The sequence below is a fragment of the Hirundo rustica genome, chromosome 8, assembly GCF_015227805.2.
Source record: "Hirundo rustica isolate bHirRus1 chromosome 8, bHirRus1.pri.v3, whole genome shotgun sequence".
NCBI lineage: Eukaryota > Metazoa > Chordata > Aves > Passeriformes > Hirundinidae > Hirundo > Hirundo rustica.
In genome coordinates, this window is record NC_053457.1 from 9,183,296 (window position 1) to 9,205,972 (window position 22,677).

The window sequence follows — 22,677 nt, forward strand, 5'->3', positions numbered from 1 at the left end:
ATAGTTTCCTAAGGACTGGAGCAGTGTAGCCAGGTAGACTTCCAGCGATGTCTGCTGGATGAATAATTAACTGCCACATGGAGAGGGCAGTTCTGTGCTGCAGATAAGCAGCCGGGTACACTCGAAGGGCCAGTTCTACTCCTTGTTCACGCCACCCTGGTGCGTCCTTCCCTCTTCCTTTGCAGCAGCACTGGCGGGCACTGCCCTGATGCTGTAGGAATCTAAACTGGCTGAGAGCCCATTACCCTTTTTGCCTTCTTACATTTTTTTCAGTAGGCTTCACTTCTTGCCAGTCTAGCTGCAGTTGTGGGGACAGACCAAGTGTTCCTGTTAGCACAGAGAACAAGAGTGCCCCTTCCAGGCCCAGTTTAGTTGGAGTGTGTTGTGCTTGTGGGTAAGTCTGCTGTTTGGGAGTGTTACTCAGTTTGGAGTGCCTTTTTTTTTTTTTTTCTTTTAAAGTTAGCTTGTATGTTGGTGATGCCATGTAACTTCTTAGTGTGTATTGACTATTTTCTCACTCCTCAAAGCAAAAATGGGTTGGTCAGAGCCTTTACTTTCTCATCCCCACATTCCTCCTTGCTCTTTCGCAGTTGAGTCCTTTGTTTTGTAGTTCTGTGAAATTTTTCTGCCTCTGATGTAGTCTGTAAAGTTTTGGAGTTTGGCAAACTCCTAATACCTAGAACTTCAAAGACAAGCTTCATGTATCAGCAGGCTTGAAGATTAGATGTCTAGTCAGATTATGGAGTGGATGTCACACTGTTTCTGTTTCAAAGGTCTTGAGCTGCGGTAATGTCCCCAGAGGTGGAGGATGTTACGATCAGAAGTGTTCAGTAAACTTGTTCTGCCTGATAAGAGGGAGGTCAATATGCACATACTGTCCAGCCAGCAAGACATTGTTTGGCACCAGAGGATGTGGGAGGGAAGGGAGAGACAACTGTGGTTAGAGAAATATGTGTGTGAGTGGGGAAATGGATCTATTGCTAAGGGACAGGGAGAGTGAAATCATATAGGATATATAGTGAGCTGGAGCAAGTACACTGGGAAAAGATATAGACCAAAAAGAACAAATCTGTAGAAAACCAGGCCTTCCTATGTCTGTTGCTCATAATGCAATTCGTTTGATGTGTGATGACTTTCTTTCCCCCCCCGCCCTCCCCCCGAATGAAGAGAAAAATTTGAGATGAAAGAATCACTTGAGTTTTAAGAACTAGAAATACCATAGATGTATGTTGGCATCACTGCCAGGGCACAGTAGATAAATTCAGCCAAATTTTTTCTTCTGTTCCCCTCATTAACCCAGGCTTTATTAGAACCGAGAGAAAGCACAATAAAATCTTTATATAGCAGGCTCAGATATAACAACCGGTGTGCTAGTCCCAAATCCAAGGATTTTTTTACAGAGTTGGTCAAAAGGAGCATGAAGTGACATAACATCCAGAAAGTGAAATGTGTGTGCACTTTCCTGTCTTACACTGAGCTGGCGCAGGGCTATGACTTTTCAAAGGGAAAATACCTTTGAGAATTAAATACAATCTCTAAAAATGTATTTTTTCAAAGAACTGCTGTAGTTGAAGCAGAAGATTAGCTTTTTGACAATGAACATAATGGAATTAAGTGCCACAATAACAGTGCAGTGGGTATGAGAGAATAATCTAAAAATACAGTGTTGAAATGTCTGACAAGCTCATAGGAGTACTGATGCAGCCACATGTTTATATATTAGTATGTCTGCAGTCCACACTCTTCCACCTACGGAACCCATTACATTATAATAAAAAACACATTCTGCTTAAATTTGCTTGTTGCAAATTCACTTGTTTTTTGAAAAAGCTGGATTTGACAAATGCTATTCTTCTGGGCTGAGTTTTCTCTTCAGCAGGAAGTAGTATCATCCAAAATTTGTGCTTTTGGAAGGTATACTAGGAAGTATTTTAGTCTTGTGCAAAGAAATTTCCCAATACCGTTGAGATTTTAATTTTAATTTAGAATGCAAGTTTCTAAAATGATACTTTAAAAAGAACTTTACTTAAGCCATTAATTTGGATACATCTTTCAGAAGAGTCTCTTCTCCTGGAAGCAGTGAGTGGCACAGGCACACAGCACTCAGTTACAGCTCAGTGGGACCCCTTCTCCATGGTATGTTAGAGCTCAGTGAATAAAGTGGCACTTGCTAGAGCAGCTAGTAATGTGTCACGTTTTTCATAGGAAAGTAAGTGTTCAAAAGGACATTTTGTTTAGAATGACACCTGTCAGACTCTGTTACTCATGCACCCAAGAGTAGTACAAAAAGAAGTTAAAGGACATTTTTCACTTCCAAAGTGCTTTCTAACAGTACCTCCTGTAATCTTTGTGTCTCTTCTTCACAACCGTTTCACCATGTATGTGTGTTTCTGTGATACGTGGTCTGTAGTTTTCAAAGATTGTGACTGTGGAAATATTAAAACTCTCAGAAGCAGGTGTATTTCCTGACACTGCTTTTCATTTGTTAAAAGTAATTTGCAGTGGCAGTGTGAGCTTGGTTTTTTGGTTGGTTTTGTTTTGGATTTTCTCCTTGGTTCCCTCTCCCTCCCACAGTGACTGCTTGTAATCTTTGCTGACATGAAACTTGTGCTGAAGTAATTGAAGGTATTTGTGAGTGTCCTTGTAAAACATCACAGTGGTATTTTCTATCTGCTCTTCTGGAAAACAGGATCCTTGGTAAAATATGCATGCATCTTGTTATTTTTAGCACAGTGGGCTTAACCCCTGTTGAAACCTTTAGGATTACTTTGTAGTTTTAGCACTGGCTTACTTTTCTTTATACGTAGTTGTGTGAAATATCCCAATAATAGGTCCTGAGACCAAAACACTACCTGTGGGAGTGATGGGAAAGTTTATGTTAAAAAAGACACAACAAAGTAAAACTGCAGGGAGGATGCTAAGGGTGGAACTGTTATATTGGCCTTCTGAAAGAGAATCAACACTAATAACTTCTTGCAGGGCATTTAATAGCTGTCAGGTAGTCATGTTATGGTGTTTTGAGCTTTAATTCTAACGTGTAAACATACTTGCTCTTCCACTGCTAACCAACAATTTGAATAAATTTTATTCCAATGAGTAAGCATTATTAAATATATTTTAAAAGAAAAATAGCTGTTTATTTGTTATATGTATGACATTTTCTGTTACCTTAGGATAACAGAGAAATTCTGGTTAAAATAGAGAATACTTCTAATTTTGATTATCTGATAGAAATTACAAATTTGACATAAAATTCTCTAGAATGCTAACAGATAGAAGAGATTCCTTTGGGGAAAATTTAAAAGTCTGAGTGTTATGTAATCTGGGAGACAAAATGCTTTCACGTATGATATATGGAAGCAAAATTTACTGTATTTTGCCTTCTGTAAAAAGAGGTCTTGCAAATATAAGTCTGTTTGCGGTAAACAAAAAAATTGTTTAAAGTGCTCATATTCTGTAAAAAAGGCACCCGAGTAGGGTTTTTGTTCTCATACATATCAAACAAAAACTAATCAATTCTATGCTTACTTTGCCTGGAATTATAGAGGTAGCCAGTTGTTAGTGCATTTGATCCTTGACCTGCAGTAACATTTACTGATAGTGGGGATTTTTGATAGGTGTATTAGTATACCAATAAGAGTGATTATTTTCATCATCCTGCCTATTCTAGTTTTGGGGTTTTTTTCAGATTTAAAGTCTTTTGAAGCTCTCATCGTAGTGGTATTTGGCATTCCTCACTAGATTCTAGGGTTTTATCATGAAGACAGTGCTTTCGGTCAACGTCTCTTAGCATTTTGAATTCTTTCCTATTTTGTAGTTGTGAACCACTACAGGCGAAACCATGTGAGTGAAGGAATCCTGTGTAAAAGTCATGGAGCTCTGAATTTCTATTTTTGACTTGAGATCCAGGCCTAAAACTTTGTGACAGCAAAGGTTTTTGGCAGCCTGTTGCTGGTGAGATATTTTTTTACATGAAAAAAGGGACTCTACCTATCCAGTGTAGAGTGACCAAAGGTCTCTTCTTGGTGGAGCTGCAGAATTACCATCCTTAGCAGTGCTCTGCAGCATCAGATTTAAGTTCAGCCAGCAAAAATACAAAGCACCTCCTCTGGGAGTCGTACCAGACAGAGTCAGTGTGAGCTCCTGGTTCCACACTGATGGCCCAAAGACTTGCACCCTCCTGAGATACGTGGAGGGCCTTTTTGCTCAGTTTCTGATACAACATTTGGTACTCTGCTTAGTGAGTAAAATTACTGTGGCTAGAAAAATGTTTTTCAGGTTATTCTCTTTCTCTTCTTACATGTGCTGTTATCGCAGTGATTGTTTTTCCAAGTCTCTATCTGGTAGCATAATGGCATCTTAGTAATTCCACTATGTTCAGAATGGTAAAATTCTTGTCTGTTTCGTTTACAGCAAAATACTTCAAATAGCAACAGCTTTTCTTCATGGTAGGAAACTACTCGCTTTTAGAGAAAATAGATGGAGACAGTTTATCTGTAAGATCATCTCACACTTCTTTTGAGGGGTTACTAATTTCTGTGCTTGTACGTAATTGACCTGAAACTTAAGACGTTGAAGTGTTGTTGTATCCTAAATAATCTATGTGCCTATAGTTTGGAAAGTTAAGTGAATTCATCGCAAAATTGTCCCTTCCATTTGAGAAAGGGACAATTCGCATCATTCGAGAAACCCGTCTCGTTGAATATCTACATGAATGCATTGATTTTGAGAAGCGAGGCCTTAGCAGTGGACGAGGAACGTGTTCTTACCAGTTCCTGGCATCTGAGTGAGACGGGTCCGTGCCTCGGGGCAGCGCGCTGGGGTGAGTTTTGTCTCGGGGCAGAGGCGGCCCGAGGGAGGAGGCCTGCGTGGCAGTGTTCCCGCAGCCGGGCCCTGCTTCCCCGGGCAGCCGGGGCTCGGCGGAAAGGCCGGGCCCGGGAAGAGGCCTTCCCTGCGGCTTGGAGGAGCGGCTGGCGCGGGCCGGCCGGCGGGCAGGCCGTGCCGGGATGCCATTTTGAGGCTCGGTGCGTGCCGGAGGAGGGGCGGCTCGGGTTACGGGCTCCGCATTCCAGCGCCGGGTCGGGCTCGGCCCGGGCCCCGCCGGGCCCGCGCTGCCGCGGCATCTCGGCCCTTTGCCTCGGCTCCCTGTAAGCGTAAGAACGTGTTAGGAAACGGCTTGGGTTTGAACTATTCTTAGAGACCAGAAATCCTTGCGGTGCTGTTTAATTTTGCTTTAGCTGTAACAGTGGTTGTAAGGACTTTCTGGAAGGCAGATTATTGTGCTTCAAATATTTCCTTGAGAGCTAGAAGGTTAATTATCTGATGCGTTTATTGCCTTCTCGTTTTTCGAGCCGTTACCTGTATTTACAGTATTATGTAAATTCTGGGTAAACATTTGCTTTTTTTCGTCGAGGTATAGATTTTTGTATTTTGCTTGTTTTCCCTTCTCTTCCCATGGATACAAAATAGCGATTTGAAATAATGTGTTGAATTAATGATAGTGTAATTTCCATTTTGTGTTTGCACTGCGGCGGTACTCAGCTGTTCCCTGGCAAAACAATGGTTGGGTACTTAATGCACACTTCTTCAAGCTTTCACCATTTAAAAAAAAAAAAAAAAACACAAAAAACCCCAACAACAACAACTGCAGGAGAATATCATTAAGGCTTTTTATAATAGAAGTGAGTTTGTATTTAAAGTTTCAAGTTGACTTCGGAACGGAATGTTTTGTGGAATATTTATTGTAGTTGTTACAGCAACGTCAGCTGGTACCTGCTGTTCCTGCAGGGTCATTAGCATGTCCCGGGTACTTCTTTGGAGCTGCGTAAATCTGTTCAGGTAAAAGAAGCTAAGGAGGACGTCTCAAGTTGAAACCCTGAGCATGTTGTATTCTGCTGTTTGGGGTGTTGTGTTCTTCCCCCCACTTTTAATTCAGGTTATAAATCATTCTGCCAATCGGGAGTGCAGAACTGTTGATTTTTTTTTTTTTCCTCTACCTTCAGTATATTATGACAAACCTGAGATAAATAATGGCTTTAGATTTCGTTCAAGAGCTAAGTACAGTTTTGTCCGTGGGAAGGCTCAGCAAGGGCATGAGATACCACATTCATCAGACCTTAAATGATGAATACTGTGTATCAAATGCTGTGAAACGTACAAAGCAAATCAGCTGCAAAAATATCTTCTCTGGCAACTGGTTAGAGTAGTATTATTTGTAAAATAACTTGAAGCTGTTAGATCACGGGGTTTTTCTTCGTGGCATGTAATCTCTTTGTAGCTAAAGAAGTAAAATGATCCTGGTTGTGGTTTGCAGTGCAGCTCTCTTGTCAAAGGAATTCCTTTTATTCCCCTCCCTCCTCCCACAAATAAAAGCCATCACACGCTGAATTGAAGAGTCCTCTGCAGTTGTTTTAGTTAAAATGAAACACCCGAGGAGAGTATCTTGTTCTGAAGAAAATTCTTTGAGAGTTGCTGTTGCTGCTGCATCCCCGAGTTCCCCAGAACTGAAGGGAACCAGCTGATTCTTTCTGTTTCACTGCAGGGAGTCTCTTGTGTCTCTGCCAGCAGAAGTGTCTCTGGTACAGGTTGGAGAATTTTTCTCCACCTGAACATGTGAAATCCAGTCCTTTCTGGTTAAAATCCGTACATAATCTTATTGCTAAGATTGAGTTCGCCCTAAGATCAATAAAATCTGATGATAATAGCAAAAATGAAACATTGACATTGAATCTCATTTTCTTATTAAGACTATATATAGTAAAAAGAGATTACTTCATCACCTCATATACTCTTTCACCAAATTCTTCTCAGAGTTTTCTCAATTTACTGCTCCTCGTGCTGTAATTTAAAATGTGTGTGTTGTTGGTTTAAAAAACAATATTCACACAAAGCAGTATTCAGTGGATGCAGCTGCTGTTGTGAATATATAAAGGTAACTGATGTAAAAAACCGCCACGCATTTTTGTTTCTGTTCCAGTCTGTACCTCTGTAATGGGTTTCAGTGCAGATCAAATAGCTTCATCATTTTCATACTGAAATCAGTGTGTATATTGACCAGAAATGAGAAAAGAACTATAAGAGCACATATAATGTCTTTTACTTAAGTATTTCTGCCGGTTCAGAAGCTGCCAGTAGTCTGTGGTGGTAAAGGCCCTGTGCTGGGATCAAAGGCAAATTAATAAATGCACAGCTCTGGGTAAAAGTTTGTCACCAACACCCAATTTCTTGCCTTAGCTGAAAAAGAGCCCAGCTGCTGGAGTCACTGTAAGTTAACTCACATCTCTGAGTTATGCTGCTTCCACCCACACATGCTTACCTTGCAGAATGTTTGCATAGATCTTCATAAAAACACTTCCCTTAATCTGCCGTGGCAAGCAACAGAATTATTTTGGCACTGAATTATCACGGTGCTGGAGCTGAGGGCCTAGGGAATGGAGGATGTGTGTCTGCTGTTGGTTTTGCTGTGGAGCTGTTATTTGTTCACCTGTCTGATAGGGCAGTGAGATAATGGGTGGGTCTGCCTTTCATTTTCATGATATTCCTTGTAGCAGGTTAAGTCATTGTCCTGATCTCAGAAATCCAACCTGTCGAAAACCTAAAAAAACAAAAAAACCCCCAATCAACAACGTGGAACCCATCATATCAGTTTTTTGAAGAACTTCATGCTTAGATTACAGAGTACTAGCTCTGGTCTGCAACTGGGGGGATAACGGTGGGATCAAGCTGAAGCCTTTTGGGTTTGGCTGGATTGGAAGAGAACTCAAAGCCAGCAGGCTGCAGCCTTGGTCTTCCAGGTCTGGGTTCCCCAGCAGAAGAGGGAGACTGATGCAATGGTGTGGGCTGCAGGAGAGGGGCTGCCACGCACCTCACGTTTGCTCAGCCTGCACAGGGCTGAGGAATGATGTTTGTTGTCTTCAGAGAAGGTGGAGCTAGAGTCTTCCCAGGAGTGCATGTTGAAAGGATGGTAAATTAGTAGTTGCAAGTTACAGCAAGGTAATTTCTTACTGGATTAAAAAAAAAAAAAAAAAAATTAGAACAGTGAGGTACTTGGGACACGTTGCTGTGAGAGGCTGCAGAACTGCCTTTCTTGGACATGTGCAGGATATTCCGTGTCAAAGTCCTGAGCAGCTTAACTGAACATTGAATTCGGCTTTTGATTGGGCACAGGGCTGGACTGAGCAACTTCTGGAGGTCTCTCCCAACCTGTGTGACTTGATGGCCTGACAGCAGCCAGGGTCTGTCTGTGACAGTTCTTATGAAGAGGTCACATTGGTTTTCTCCAGAACTCTTGCGGATTGTATTGCACTTGATTTCTAACCCAGCCTAAGAAGGTCGAAGTTAGTGAATGGAGGATTGGGGCGAAAATTGCTTGACCTTGTGTAACACCAACCATGTTGGTTTATTTGGATTCAGTGGTTAAATTTTCATTTGTATTGTATATCAGGGTGAAAATGAAAACTGGAACTTCAGTGTCCATTCATCCTTCCGTGTCACGGAAGGGAGGAACTCAGCTAACAGATGTGGCACCAAGTGCTGGCCCTTTAATAGGGTCAGTTTTGTGGGCTTTTTCTAGTAGGTCTTTCTTTAGAAGGAGACTTAACAATTTATTTTTTTATTATTCACTTCTAAAATTAGTTACTTGTAACTCAGGTTTGTTTATTTCAGATGGCCTGCATTCTAGCTTTCTGAAGATCTAGGCTGTAGATCTTCAGAAACTATGTAGACTGTTTTTTCTGTTTATCCCTCATTTGTGGTAGTCTTCTATTCCCTGATTTAAATCTGACTTTATACAGAGAGCTGAGCCAATAGAGCTGCCAAATAGTTTGGTGCTACAGGCTATCTGAAAATCTCAATCTGAATATTTTGTCAGTGGGAGCTATTGGGTGGATGCCTAGCATTTTATTTTTAATTTTTTTTTTTTTTTTTAGTCTCACAACTTGATTGTCTAAGTAGATTTGGGCTCCTATTTTATTTTAAATCTTAGCATTTGTATTAGCAGAAATAACTGTTCAAATTCTTGTGCTACAGCAATTACAACCTACATTTTTATGGCTGTTTGTGACCAAGAGGAAAGATAACATAATGCAATGTATGTTAAATGCTGTTTGTTTTGAAGAGCATATTGGAAACAATGGAAAGACTTTCAAAAATGTTGAAGTTCTGAAGTGTTTTTTCCTGTCAGTGTTAGATTTGGCAGTGGTTTGCAAACATGACAAATAATTTGCCAGAAAAGGAGTAACTCTTAATGTATTTCTTGTGAATCCCCTGATTTTCTGCAAGTGTTAAATCCTATTGTCAGGCTTAGAACGAGGGAGTTTATTTCAAAGTGAACTATGGGTGGTTTTCTTTCTTCTTTTTGTGAAGCAGTGTATGAAATGGCTCTAGGTAGAACTGTTGCCTAGTCCCTGTTGCCTAGTCAACTGTTCCCTGTTATCCCCTAGTAGGGAATTATTTTTATATAGATATAATTGAAAACTGACAGTAAATTTTTTTCAGCATAAATTTATGCGTGTCAAGTTTTCAAGCTCAAAAGAGGACAATGGTATCATTTCTGTTATTATATGTAATAAACTGTGACGGGTTTTGTATCAGTGTTCTGGCCATCTGCAAGGCTTGTACAAGCAAATAATTGTGTTATTTTTCCAATTGGATTTTTCTTGGCAATGTTATCAATTGCGAATGTTACCACTCAACTCCACAGAATCCTTTTTGTGTTATTTTTTTTCAAACAAATTGTTAAATAAACCATGCTGGAACTTGGTAGAGGATGAGAAGCCTTAAGGCAAATTACTAAACTAGAGAAAATTCCCCAAATACTAAAGGCAAGAATGTTTTACCCGGGTTCTTTGTATTTTTTTCAGGTATTAACTCTGTACTGGCATTAAGATCTCTTAGCCTGTCTTCTTTTTGCTGCTTCAATTTTGATTGCTTGAAAACGACAGTTTCTATAGTGTATATACATAAATGCATGGAGATAGCTCCAAAGGACTAGCAGCAGCTTGCAAGTCGTGTTTACTTTTAAGATGGTGACTGTAAGTTAAGTCCAAACCCAGAACATTCACGGAATCACAGAGTGGTTTGTTTTGGAGGGGATCTCCAAAGCATCTTGTCCAAATCCCTTCCGTGAGCAGGGGCATCTCCAAGTAGCCCAGGCTGCTCCAGCTCTGTCCATCCCGACCTTGGACGTTTCCAGGAATGAGGCACCACCACCTCTCCGGGCCACCTGTGCCGGTGTTTCAGCAGCCTCGTGGTAAACAAATCCTCCTTGTATCTACTCTGAACAGTTTCAAACCATCACCCCTGCCCAGTCAGAAAGACCCTGCAGAAACATTTGTCCCCACCTTCCTTTATTTGTTTATCTTTTGTATCGGCAGCAGTTCTGCCACTGTTATTTCTCTTCTGAGGCTTAATTTTCCCCTTCCAAATATCACTAGAGGGTGGAAATACAAGCATTTAGTGTCTTTCTTGGCTTTTATTTAAAACTGAACATTTCATGTTTTCCTTTTTGTTACTGCTTTTCATTAGGATTTATTGCAACATCAGCGAGAAATAGAACCTATCTGTGAACTGGAAGGCTTCCTCAAATATGGCTGTAGTTTCATCAAAGACTCAAGAAGCTAGAAAGGGAATACAACTGTGTTTTTTTCACTAGGTATTTTGGTGTTATTGTGTGGTCTCTTGCATTAACTCAGGTTTTTAAAAAGCGATCCATTTTCTTGGAATTTTGGGCTTTCTTCCGTGTCTTTTTCTTTGATTTTGTGTATGTCAATAGGTTTGATCAGTTTAAGTATCATTATTGTCAGAAAACAGCAGTGATCTTGTAGAGAGTCAGCTAAAAAAAAAGTGGAAATTGTTCCTCCACTTTGTAACAGCTGTAGTGGAAAAATTTCTCACTTAAAATGTGGCTTTTTTAATATTTTATTTGATTTTAGTAGCATCTGAGGAAGCCTTTTTAAGGAGGATAAAATAGAGTAAGATAAATGTAATAAAGATAAGGCTAGATTATAAGGAACTTCCCATTATAATTGTGCACTGTTTTGCAGTAGCAGAAATCTAGCACTTCCTAGGTTGTCCATATACTATTTTAGTGTCACTTGCTGCCAATGGCTTGGAAAGCTTTTTATCTGTTTTTCAGTGGTAACTGTGCATATTGCTACCATATGATTGGTGTTTCTCATAATTATTTCTCCTAAAAACATAACGTGAGAACAGCCTAAAGTATTAAATAGGCTTTTTTGTTAGTTTAGGGCTGTATCCTGTCCTGCTTATAAGGAAAATTAAGCACTTGCAGCTCATCAAAATATACCAAACTTCAGATACACAGTTATAACTTATGCTGTGAAAACTTCGAATATTTACAGCTGACAAATTAGTTTAAAAGTTGTATAATCTAAGATGTTTTTTAATGTAGAAAATATTTTTTAAATAATGCAGGTGCTGGAAAACCTGTAAATAATGTACTCTGACTGTGCAGTAATAGAAAAGTTGTTTGTCATCACTTCACATGCAGTAGACATTTCGATTTCTCGTGTGGAGTCTGTGTGCCTGGAGCAGCACAGTGAGGCTGAGGAGCTTTGGGGTGAGTCCTTCCCCTCCTGTTTGGGTAGGCTGAGTTCTGGAGTATTTTAACTTCCATCTGGAGATGAGCTGTTGCTAAAAAAAAGCTGTTCTCTTTCCACATCTTTTCCTTACGTGTTTCATTGTTCTAAACAATCTCCCTCCTCTTCATCCCAGTCAAAGCATAAAAAGTATAAGTATTACTGGCTATTTAATTTTTGTAAGATACGTTCCTATATACATTGTTGATAAACAGTTCTTTGTCATGACCTTTGAAGCTGATGGAGGATGAATTCTTGTTCTTCCTGCTCTTCTTGATACACTTTTTAAAGCCTCATCTGTGAACTCGAACAGAAGGGTTCATCCTTCGTCTTTCGTCCTGCTCATGTTCTCTCTGGATTTGGTGTAACAAATTCTGGGTCTTTAAAAGCATCTTGATCATGAACTTTTCGAATTATCATACGCCTTTTTTTTTATTATTTTTCTTCCATGTCCTCCCCCTCCCAGAGGCAGATACAGGATTCTGAGGCTGCTTTTCAGTTTGTCAGTTCTGGGCTCAGGTTACAAGTACTGTGATAAGAATTATATATCCAAACGGCTGCTATTTTACAGTATCTAAGAATGTTCCTCTTAAGATAGCTTATAAATATTTCACATCTTTAAACAAAGAGGAACTGTGAACAGCTTTCAGCTTGTTTAACAGAAGAAAACACCCCCTGCAGCCAGCCAAGAAGCCCCCCCCCACCTCTGCCAAACTTGGTTGCTGGACTCTGTGCATAGAACTGATACTGTCATTGGACAAATTGCAAAGCATTAAGGTCTGTTGACAAAGAGATAAACCTTCCCCCTGAGGGAGAATGCAGACAAGGAAAGCCTGCAAGCTCTTAATTCACCGGGAGGATTCTCGAACATTTGGATTTTTAAGCTTTTGGAGCAGTATTTTGAAGAATGTGTGTTGTGTGGTTGCCTCTTCTCCCTCCCTAGTTATCTCAGGAAACACAAAGTAACCCAAGGCGATTGGATGCCTTTGCAAGCCTTGGCAGGAGTTAGCAGCGTACAAGGACACTGTTAGGAGGTTTTGAGTTGGGTCATACATACCTCTGTCCCCTGACATCATTGTTTCCTCCCTATTTTCCCACTCCCTTTCCTGGTTTTAGGAAAGGCCAAGACCGTATAGTCTGATCTGCACAAGGTTTTGGCAGTTTGACAGTCAAAACACTTAATCAGGTCCCTGAATTATCATACAATATTCTGGTTTATTAGAGACAGACATCCTGTATTTTAAAGAAGTTCAGAATTTCTGGGTCTCACCTGATTTCCAGGCATACGTGTTCAAGCAAAATATATTACAGCATCTTAAACTCACCCTTTCTGTGTTTCCTGCAACTCCAAACTTTTCTTTGTGTTCTTACCCCAGATATTCTTTCTAAATAAGGAGGAGTTAGGTTATGGAGATGCTTACATTATGCTAGTGGCAGGCATCTGCTCTAGTGACTGCCAGAATATGATTGCATGCTGCTTTGATTAAGATTTAGTTACACTGCTTAGATCTTTTCAAGTTCTGTTTTCGAGCTGTAAGCTTGTTACTGAGTTGTTGTGTGGTTCTGTTTAAATATACTTAAATATTTGTTCTGTTTTAGTTCTGAGAATATACTATACTAATGGTAGAAGGAATGTGCCAGAGTACTGCTTCTATTCAGCAGAACTGCTTTTTAAACATACTCATTTATTTCTGCTTACTTAAGTAACTTTTATTGTTTTATCTTGTGACTCTTTTAGAGACAGCAGAACCAAGTCAGACTTTCCAAACTTCCTTGTGTGCTGGAAAGCTGTTTCCTGACTTGCACTCATACATGCTTGAATAAATCACCTGAAGCAAATGCAGGGATATGTCTGGGGTACATACTTTATTTTACAGGCTCTTCCACTGTTAAAGCAATCCCAGGAAAGTAACCCATTGTTGTATCTGGGCTGAGCTGGTAGGGCTGACAGTAAGGAAGGCTGTGTGTTTCTGTGAAAGATACTCCTGTCAACAGAGCCTGCTGCTGCAGACTGTGTAATTCTGTCTCAATCTCAGTCATTTTCAAAGCTGCTTATAATAAGGTGGAAGGTCATTTCATCATTCCAAAGATACTGTGGTTTATCAGGAAGGGACTACAAAAATAAGGGGGTTTATGTTCTTTTAGGTTTTTTAAAAATAGGAATACTGAAGTTGTTCCTCCTTGGCTTTGTAAGGCATGTTATCTTACACATTTTGAACCCACAGCCTGTACATTTTTCCTGCAATTGTTTGTTCCAACAACTGCATTTCAGATTTGAACAAGTAAACGTTGTCATGACAGTTTGTATATTAATATACCTTCTTTTTGCAGTCTTGTTTAATTATATATTATATATATAGTAGTTTTAATTTATGCATCTTGCTGTAAAAAAAAAAAGAGGCAAAATATAAATAACTGATCCATCTTTTACAAAACGCTTCAGGAAAAACTGATTTTTTTGTTGTTTACTTTCAGTGTGCTCTTGGTCAGCTTTTCACCTTTCTTTACCTGAATAAGGGAGCTGCTGCCCTGAACTGGGATTCTTTTCTATTTCCAGCAAATACTTTTGGAAAATATCTAGTGTTGAAATCTCTCATCACTTCCAAGTGTCTTGCATTCTTGTCAAACAGAGAATGCTGAAGTTCCAGTAAGTCATTAGTGGACTGAAATTTCTTTCTTCAAGGAGTAAGGAAGCTCAGTAGCTTTGTGGGTCGGTGGAAATGATGTTACCTGAAAGGACCTGCCTGAAGAGTGACACTTCAATTGCTTTGTTGTTACCTGTTTAAAGGGTGAAAATATTCCAAGGAGTGCTCCTGTTAGTGAAGTCTGTAAATCATACCAGTTTTCTTTTGAGGGTATACCCAGACGTGACTGAATTCCTTTTGAGCCCAAAAGATGTTTGTCTGCAGTTGGGCCCTTGTCTCGCAGTCTTTGAGCAGTGGTGTGTACAGTCTGTAGTCTGTGTTACAGAAGGTGAAAACAAAGAAACCTATGAGAAAAGATAACCCAGCAATCTTATTTGGAAATCTTTGCTATCTTCCCCTAAATTTCACAGTGTTGATTGCTGTTTTATAAGTAGTTCTCCACATTCGTAGGAGGAGGAGGAGGCAGCTGCTCTGTAGGGAAAAACATTTTGCTGCAGTGTTTCCTGTATGATTTTATAAAATAGATATCATGCATCTGCAAGGTTAAATCAGTTGAGATTCATATAGAACTTTAGCATGGCCAGTAAAGAAGCTACCAGTGTTAAGCATTTTGCTGGTTCTTTTATTTATATGTTAACCCTGATTAACATATAAATGGCTTGATGGTTTAATAGAATGTAGATGATTCTCAGTGTAGAGAGGGACAGAAGTTACATCTCTATTAGAACTCTTTTTCTTATTTTTCCTTGATTAAAACAAGAATTTTTACTTATTTGAGTAGAAAATTAAATAGCTAAGTTAAGGGAACATAAAAAGATGCTCTGTTTTCCTTTTTCCCCAAAAGAAAAATGGAGAAAGAAAAATTGCTTAGGATAATTAATAATTTAAAGTGTATCTGTTAAACTTGTTTTAGCTTTTTGTTGAAAGATAAACATCACTTGATGTACTAATTTATACATCTGAAATAGTTCCACTTTCATATTTTTAAAAGTTTCTTTTTTTAAAAAAAAGTTTAAATATTATTAATTAGCCACAAAAGGGACAAAGATGGAAAGATAAAAGTCTTATGGTGCATGCTCTGTGCCGTGGAACTTTGTCTCCACTGGTTTGACTGGTCCTGTATATGGGATCTCTGCTTGGTTGGGCTGAGCAGTGTGGATGTTGTACTCAGCTTTCAGTAATTCTGCTTGGGATTGTTCTCTGTTCGTGGACCAAAGGAAACAACATAAATTCCTAGCCCAGTATGCCATAAATGCTCTTACCTGTGCATTTAGAAGTCTTCTTAGAATGGAGAATCCACTGCATCAAGGGTGAATCAGTCTGCAGTTGATAACTCCTTAAAGTGTATTTCCTGTTTGAATTTAGATGAGATTCAAATGTCAGCTCCTGGCTCTTGTGTCTTCAGTAAATAGAAAAAGCTGCGAGAGTCAGAGGGTTTTGTTTTTTGTGGGTTTGGGGTTTTTTGGTTGGTTGGGTTTTTTTGTTAGAAGTCATATTAAAGCAACAACGTTAAGTATCTTCAGTTTCTTGCAACACGACAAGCTTTCCAGAGCTAAAATAAGCATGAATTTTTCAAAAACATGATTGAACAATAACTCCCACGATTGTGTGCTTGTATTTTTCTGATGCTGTCTCTCAACGTTGATGGAAAAGTTCTTATATTATTTTTCAAGCCCCTCTGGAACACAGTGATGTCTGAATTACTTTCTCTACATACCAAGAATAAAATAATTTCTCACTTGGTGTGTATTTTGCTATAAAGCATGTATTAAAACTGTGGTTGTATCTCAGGGGTCTTCTGCAACCCCAAGAGTGCTTAATTGGCTAAAAATCAAATTATGCCTCTTTCCTCCCTTTTCCCCTTCCGTAGGCTTTGAGCTCATCTCTGTAAGAAGCGATGTCTTCAGCAGGCACAGCAATGAATGATCACTTGTACTTGGCAGGTCCCTCTTGGGAACGCCCTGTCCATCCTCAACTTGTGGGACGATGCCTTAACTTCCAAAATAAAGTACTGGGATGTGTCTGAAGGAGAGCAGCTGTCAGGTTTGTTAGCTCATGTCAGCATTGTCAGAGCAGTTCGAGGTGTGTGCAGAGTACCAGGTGTGTCGCAGTTCTCAGCAGGCACCTCTGCTGCCTTTACAGCTTTGTTGACAAAAATTTCTCCCTCGCTGAAGAAGCTGTGGATTTAATTTAGTTATTCTTTTTCAAGTTTGTTTTTGTTGTTTGTTTTTTTTTTTCAGGATGCAGCCTGTCTCTTTTAGTGTTTGTTCATGGAAGGTGGTGTTGCTGTATGAAATGAACCTGTTCCCAGGCAGTTAACCAGAAGAGATCTGTATTGTTCTCTGCAAGTGGCCTGTCACCACCTTTTACCACAAGGAATTTTTTTTATTATGGCTTTGCTAAGGGGGAAAAAAAAAAGACAAAAAAAAAAAAGACAGCTTAGCTTTTTTTCAAATCCTTGATGAGGGCACCAGGACTCCTGTGGATTTGAAGAAGAGAATTTGAGATGTGATGAATTCTTCACTATTGCTTCCAAATATATATAAAAATCAATAGGAAATGCAAGAGACCTGATTAGATATTAGATAACTGTACCACACGTCCGGGAACCTGGTGCTGAGTTTTCCTGCCCTGTGTTTGTTTGTGCCCCTCAGGTCTATTCCGGATGTAGTATTTCAGAAATCTGTCATTAGAAATCTTAGGTCAAGTTGAAAACATTCATAATGTGGTGACCAAAGAACTAGAGGCAGTATAACATTCTAACATTCAGAATGAAGAATTGTTAGACTTAATAGCTGAAATGGCTGAGGATTTTGGAGCACCTTAGTGTCTACACTGAATTACCTTTGTGTATTATCTGCTATGTGAGGCAGCATTGCCTTACTCCAATCTGTTCACCTCAGCTGGGGCAGATGCTGAGGCCATGGTGGCCTGAGTTTAGACTCACCAATCAAGTGCTGTATCAGCATGCAAATGGTAAGGACGGAAATTATTTTATGCTCACGTCTCCTAAAATCCTGATGTGTAAAGAAAACCTTAGCAAATATCCAGCGTATTTTATTACTTGAGAAATTTCTTCTAATTGTGCATCAGGCACAGTGTCACTGACTCGTCGAGGGATGGGGTTGTCCCTCTCTGCTCTGCCCTGGTGTGGTCTTGCCTCAAGTCCTGTGTGCAGTTTTGGGCACCACAGTAAAAGAAAGATGTAAAGCTATTAGAAGTGTCCAAAGGAGGCCGTGGGGATGGTGAAGGGTTTGAGGGGAAGCCGTGTGAGGAGCTCTGAGGGCACCTGCTCTGTTCAGCCTGGACAGGGGCAGAGTGAGGGGAGAGAGACCTCAGTGCGGTCACTGCTCCTGGTGAGGGCAGGAGCAGGGGCAGGCACTGATCTCTGCTCCCTGGGGACAGGGACAGGAGACGAGGGAACGGCCTCGGGTTGTGCCAGGGAGCTTGAGGCTGGGCATCAGGAGAAGGTTCTTCCCCAGAGGGTGTGTGGGCAGTGGAACAGGCTCCCCAGGGCAGTGGTCACTGCAACGAGGCTGACAGAGCTCAAGGAGCTTTTGGACAATGCCCTCGGGCACATGGGGTGACTCTTGGGGTGGTCCTGTGTAAGAGATGAACTTCAATGATTTTTGCGGGTCCCTTCTAACTCAGGATATTCCATGATTCTAATTTCCGTTTGTTTTGTTGGTTGTTTTTTTTCTGAAATAATAATGTTTAAAGAAATTTCTGAGACCAAGTATGCTCCAACAAGTCCCTAGTACAAACATCTTACTGAAAGAGTTGATTCCATAATTACAGCTTTCTTGTGTGTAACCACTTTCGTAAAAAAAGATGACTTGTGTTTTTTGGAGATAATATTCAGTTGTTTGAATAATGAATTGGTCTCATTGTATCAGGAAAAGTTTACAGTACCTGTAAACAGATGAAGGAAAGTTCAATCTGCTTGAGATGAGATACAGTCAAAGGTTACCAAGGTAATTTCACCCAGTCACCTGGATAATAAAGCATTCTTTCACTTTATGTACAGAAAGGTGGGATTTTTTACCTCTGAATTGCAAAAAAGGGTAAGACATTTAGTTGTGTATCTTCTCTACCAAAGACTTACAGTTGTTTTGGAAGCTTCAGTTCTTTCTGTGGAAAGCCAGAACATTCCTGTAGGCAACCATGTGTAACATTTTAGAAGACTATGGGGTTATGGCTTTCTGAAGTTTTGTCCAAAGGAATTTATGAAAATACTCAAGTATCTGAATTTTAAATACCACACATGGTCCAAATGAATTCTGAAGTTGTTTCTAGAATAATTTGAAATATTTTTACATGCCTTTCTCTTTGTTTTGCTATGTACTGTTATATAGTTAGTGATGTAAAGAAAGCAGGAGACTCGACGTAATGTGACTCCAAAGGTTCGTCCGCAAGAGTTATTTTACTCTTGAATGTTAATGTGTAATCCATGTACTTTTCTATAGAAAGGCTTATGTATTTGATAGGTCTGCTCATGGTGTAGGCCTTTAACCTTATTGTGATGGGAGGGATGTCTGGAGTGACTCTTGATTTCCTTAAGGAATCTGTCACGCTTCCTTGTGTTCAGAGCTGTTGAGCTGATGGCTCTGACTTTGTGCTTTGCTGAAGGCAGTGATCTTGCTGGAAAGGTTTTCTCAATCCCAGCTATGTGTTCCTGTGACCTGTGCTTCTTGTCAGAAGTTAGCCAGCCTGCAACCTGTGTTTAATATGATTTTGTGTGTGTGGATTTGGTTTGCATGGCAACATTTTGGTTGCAGGGGGGCTACAGGGCGTAACTCCTGTGAGAAGCTGCCAGGAACTTCCCCCACGTCAAATGAGCCCAGTGCAGGCCAGATCTAGGAGAGACCCACTGCCTCAGTCCATCACTGATGGTGGAAGTGCCTCTGAGATAACACATGACAGTGAGGGAAGAAGTTACTGTGCAGTAGCAACTGCACCTGGAAACCAGAGTGAGAATATGTCAGAGAAAGAAAAAGAACTCTGCAGACACCAAGGTCAGTGGAGAAGGAGGGGTAGGGGGTGCTTCAAGTGCCAGAGAAGATTCCCATGCAGCCCATGGTGAGGCAGCTGTGCCCCTGCAGCCCGTGGAGGTCCACAATGGAGCAGCGTTCCACCTGCAGCCCATGGAGAACCCCATGCTGGAGCAGCTTTATGCCCAGAGGAGGCTGTGACCCCATGGAGAGAGGAGCTCATGCTGGAGCAGGTTTGCTGGTAGGACATGTGATAATGTGGAGGGAACCTGTGCTGAGGCAGCTTTCTCTTAAGGGACTGCACCCTGTGGAAGGGACCTACATTGGAGCAATTCATGCAGAGCTGCAGCCTGTGGGAAGGAGTCCCATTGGTTAAGTTCATGGGGGAACTGTTTCCTGGGGGAGGAATCCTACACTGGAGCAGTGGAAGAGTGTGAGGAGTCCTTCCCCTGAGGAGGAAGGATCAGTTGAGATAATGTGTGATGAACTGATCACTGTCCCCATTCCCTGGCCCCTGTTCCACATGCAGGGAGAAGAGGCGGTGAAGATTTTGGGAGTAAAGCTTGAGCCCAAACAGAGGGGAGGGATGGAGGGAAGGTGTTTTTAAGGTTTGGCTTTATTTCTATTTATACCACTTCAATTTGTTTGGTGATACAGTAAACTAATTTCCCCAGTTGAGTCTGTTTAGCTTGTGACATTAATCAGTGAGCTCTCCCTATCTTTATCTCAACCCACAAGTCTTTTGTTATATTTCTTCTCTCTGTTTAGTTGAGGAGGGCAGTGACAGTGATTTTGGACACCTGGTATCCAGTCTAAGTCAACCCATCATATTATTTAATAATTTAAAAAATTTTAATGTAAAATATAAATTTAAGAAAGAAAATACCAATCCTACACACACAGAGGTATAAGGCAATGTGATACAACATCAGTGTAGTTTTCAGGTTGTTTGCTCTATGTAGTATTTTGGTAGTGCACAAAACCATGGGATTTTAAAGTTGTAGCAGAATTTATTTTTTTTTTTTTTAATCAAAGGGTTCCTGAAAATATTTCTCACCATTTGAGTTACTCTGTAGAACAGACAGATAGAACTTAACCTTTTGCAGGAATCTTAGGGGGAGGGAGAAGAGGATCACCTATCAGAATGTGGTCTAATATGTCCTGCGGGACAGGCAGAAGCTGAATTTCATTGGCTCTTTTGTCAGAGAGAAATTGCACTCTGGGCAACATTCCCAGGATCAGTATTATGATAAGAATGCGCGCCTCGGAGTCTGTGTGCCAAGTGATCGAATTTAATTGTTGCTTCCATCCACGCAAGGCAGCCTGTTAGCCGGGTGGCAAGTGTGGCCCAGTGACTGGCTGAAGACTGGGATGTTTGCCTCATGCTTAAACGCAGCATGGAGCCTGGGCTTGGGTTTTTTTGATAAACTTTTTTTGCAACTCAGGAAGGCTTATGAAGTTAGTGGTGTCACAAGCAGCCTTATATTTTCCGGGATGTCAGATGCAGCAGGATACTGTTAATTGTGGGGCCAGTCTGTCATCAGTATCCCAAGAGGAGGCTGAGATTGCTGGTGGAGGAGTTTTGGGCCGGGTACCTCCAAAGTTGTGTGAAAGAAGTTGAGCTGTACATCTCTCTTGAAAACCAAGCATATTCGTTAGAGAAATTGTTTTGGATACTTGGAGAACTGTGGGATGTGATGAAAGAAGGAGTTGCTCAGCAAAGGCTTTTGCCCAGTTGTTACTTGACAAATCTTGACAAGTCAGATTCTGACTTCACCTCTCGGCACGGAATGAACTGGTGGCTTTGATTTGTCACCACTGCTTCGGGCTGATGGATTTCCTTTTGAGGATAACTGCTTTTCTTTTAACAGCAAGCTGTTGTCAGATTCCTTTTACCTCCAAAGTTTGGAGAGTGAGCTGATTTTTCAGCTTCTAGTGGCTTACTGGTGGATAATATTTAAGAAGACTGAGAGTAATTCTGCGGCGTTCCTGGGGGCACAGAGCCTGCTCTTACAGCACGGCAGCCTCTGGAGTCCTTCAGATGATGTAGCTAGGCATGCCAAAATAAAATACTGAAGATACCCTCTAAGAAATCAGGAGGCTTAGATTCTTCCTGGTATGGGAAAGTACATCTGCCAGGGCAAAGTAAAAACCTGGTGGAATTATCTGGCCTTACTGATGAGGTAGACTGAGCCTTGTGCCTGGATTCTCATGGCCCCAATAACAAGTTATTTGTGCCACTAGATGCAGTGGAGAGTATGATGCATTGTAATTTATGCAGATTTGTGTCATTCTGGAAAATGCCCTTTTTTCTGTTGGGTACTGCACAGTCCCACCTTACTCAGGAATTTATTTGTGCTCTCATACTTCTCATACAAGATATGCCCAGGGGCAATGATATTTCAGGAGCTTGATCATGGGGACCATTTTATCTTCTATCATTGCAGGCACTAAAGAGGATGAAAACAAAAATGTGTAACAAGGGCAGGGAGAGTGCTTGCTTAGCTGCTAAATGGTGTGTTGGTCCTTCAGATGTTCGGAGTGTCTTGTGTCTGTGTGCACTTGCATGGTTGTAAGGCCTCGGAAAGAAAAGCTCGGGTTGTTCTAGGGCACAGATTCTCTCTCCCCTCCTATGAAAAGGGGGCATGTGGTGTGAGAAGTCTTCTGGTACCTCTTGAGTAGACAAGAGGAGCTGTCTGTTGTGCAAAAAATTTTTTGCTGTGCTAGGCCTGGTCCATTGATTTAAATTCCAGCTAGTCATGTTAATGTAATAAAAAACAGAGTCAGGAAGAAGAAATTGTATGGCTGTGATAGAGAGCTTCTCCCTCAGAAAAGAGGGTGACCTGAGTTAAAAGAAAAACAGTTGTAGGTTTTTAGGGTTCTTTTGAGTTGGACAGATTTGTCCTATATTTTCTGTCAGACTGGAAGTGGAAAGTCAATCAAGAGTTGATTCCATTAGTGGCGGCAGCACTCATTCATTATTCCACCTGCCTACACAACCAACCAGCCAGGTTAGATTAGTACTGGAATGGCCCAGTTGATGTTTCGATCTGTATAATTTCTGTCCTGTGATGCCTCGTTTCCTTCACATTGCTTCATGGTAGGATTTCTGAAGTTCTCACAAATTATTAAGAATGCTTTTTGATGTCAAGGATCCATGCAGTAATCAATAAAACAACAAAATCTAGGCTTTCCAAGAACAACCTGTAAGTGCTGGAAAGATCAGTGGTATCCTGAAGTAATTTGAGTGTTTTGACCAGATATATAGGAAGGCCAGATCACTGCAATACAGATGTGAAGAACTTCATGAAGTAAGACATGAAGTGCTTGAATGTTGTATAATTTGTTGTATTTTTAATACCTTGCAAGAATAACTTAATGGTTGTTAATTAAAACTCAAGGGAAGCTAGGTATATAATTATTTTAAAAATTAGTTTTCATGGA

At 40.6% G+C, this 22,677-nt stretch overlaps 1 protein-coding gene across 2 annotated transcripts in view; it reads left to right on the forward strand.

Moving 5' to 3' along the window:
- BMPR1A (bone morphogenetic protein receptor type 1A) overlaps positions 1-22,677 on the forward strand; it is a 73,083-nt gene that overhangs the window by 9,940 nt on the left and 40,466 nt on the right. Inside the window, exon 1 of one of the 2 annotated variants that reach the window (XM_040071066.2) lies at positions 5,090-5,147. The exons of the other annotated variant lie outside the window; for it this stretch is intronic. The gene's annotated coding sequence lies outside the window, so the exon portion shown is untranslated. Of the gene's footprint in view, positions 1-5,089; positions 5,148-22,677 lie in introns of those variants that run through there. 2 annotated transcript variants of the gene reach the window in all.